This window comes from Myotis brandtii, unplaced genomic scaffold (assembly GCF_000412655.1).
Source record: "Myotis brandtii unplaced genomic scaffold, ASM41265v1 scaffold111, whole genome shotgun sequence".
Taxonomy (NCBI): Eukaryota; Metazoa; Chordata; class Mammalia; order Chiroptera; family Vespertilionidae; genus Myotis; species Myotis brandtii.
This window is the reverse complement of record NW_005353789.1, coordinates 5908713-5910620: the sequence shown is the minus strand read 5'-3', so window position 1 is coordinate 5910620 and position 1908 is coordinate 5908713. Positions and strand designations below refer to the sequence as shown.

Sequence of the window (1908 nt, the reverse complement as noted above, 5' to 3'; positions counted from 1 at the left end):
TCGGCCCCCTCACCCCTATCAGGGGCAGGGCTGGATGGCCAACCTCCTGCATCCCCTCCCCCCAAGCCGGCCCAATCGGATGGGCCTGCCAGACCCCACCTGTGCATGAATTCGTGCACCGGGCCTCTAGTAACAATAATAGTCTTAATACTTATTGTTCATGTTCTTTGTGTCAAATGCATTCATTTCTTTAGATAATCATCTTGTTTAATCTTCACAAGAACTTTCTGAGATAGCTACCAGTTTGATCTCCATTTTACAAGTGAGGACATTGAAGCCCTCCCATTCTCCATCACTCACCTTTACAGAGAGCCCCACAGAGGGCAGTGCTGCGGGGGATAGAAGTGGTGAACACAGTAGAGCACCCGCCCTGCAAGGCGGAACTGAACGGGTCTTTGTAAAAAGGATGAGAGTCTAGAGACATCGATTTATATACCACACTGACATTCACCTTTGAAGAGTTAGGGTGAATGCTCGTGTTCTAAGAATCAAGGAAGGTCTGACTGGGACACACCCGTGGTTTTGTTCAGCCTCTGAGCCTCTGCCCCTGAAGCTCCCTGAGCCACACATGTTACAGCCCCATAACCTGTGCCAGCGCCCAGCCCCAGGGGGCAAAGGGACCGTGAGCAGTCTTTGTTTCATTCTTTTGATGTTTCCTGGGTTATTGAATATCTTCTTGCATGTTTAATTTCCTTAAAGTACTGCTATGGGAAAGATTTAGAGTAGTTTTATTTTCTTTTTAGTTTCCAATGAAAACTGAATTGACAAATTGGAACTCCACAGTTCTTCCAGACTAAACAGAGCATTTCATCTAAAGTTGGATGTGCATTTTAGAAATTTCCAAATAATCTCACTAAATTACAAGAATGCCATATTTTGTTGGGAGAGGGGAGAAAGAAAGAGTTATGTAGTACTTACGAGCTCTTTGATATCAGAGGCTTTCCTAATACAAGGCCTGAACACTAGTCACCTTGCCCATCCCTTCTTCAGATTTGGCAGAAATGAATTGAGGTGAAGTTGACTTACCTAGGGTCATGTATTTGGCAAACATTTACTGAGCACCTACAGTATGCAAGACAATGCACTGGGTATCAGGAGGGACCCAAAGATGAATGTTTGTGGGTGTGCCAGTTAGCTCACCATGAATGGTTGTGGCAGGTCAAAACGAGGGGCTTCTAGTCACTTCATTCTGTCCTCTGACCACTTGCTGCAGATAGGTCAGTGTAATGTATAAGTACATCCTTAGCATTTCCTAGTATTATTATGGAGAACCTATGTTCTCAGTCAATTTAGAAGTGAAATGGTCATGTAGCTGTTGCAGGAGCTAATTTCAAAGGATGGCATGTGCCATCTTCTGGTGGGAATGAGCATTGCTCTGTTGTGGGTGAGGCTGCAAATATCTATTGTGAAATTTAGTTATCAAATAAATGCATGAGAAGCCCATTTGTAATGTCATGAATATATCTGGGCAGCAAGGGGAACATATCAAAAAACCTTTTTCCTATTTTTTCAATTAACTGAATTAGATGTAATTATATTGCTTAGAGGAATATTCCCATCAAGCAGAAAACTAGTAAAGACTTTTATGGGTTTTTTTATTCCACAGTAAAATGATGGTCTAGATGTTATGTAATGTTATAGGATTGAACAGTTGAAGTACCTCTTTGAGAGAGCCCAACCTACTTCCATAGAGTCATTTATTCAGTGAGAAGTCTGAAAGGCAGCTTAATCTATACTAATAAAAGGGTAATATGCTAATTAGACCGGGTCGACCAGACATCTTCTGGATGTCTGACTTCTTTCTGGACAAAGCCACCATGGTGGGGGCCAAGGCAGAGGCAGTTAGGGGCGATCAGGTCAGCAGGGGAGCAAGCAGTTAGAGGAGGGCAGTTTGGGGCCATCAGGCAG

General features: G+C 43.4%; 1 protein-coding gene across 1 annotated transcript in view; it reads left to right on the top strand.

Annotated features, from left to right (window-relative positions):
* SHROOM3 (shroom family member 3) overlaps positions 1–1908 on the top strand; it is a 238400-nt gene that overhangs the window by 217981 nt on the left and 18511 nt on the right. The window lies entirely within an intron of this gene.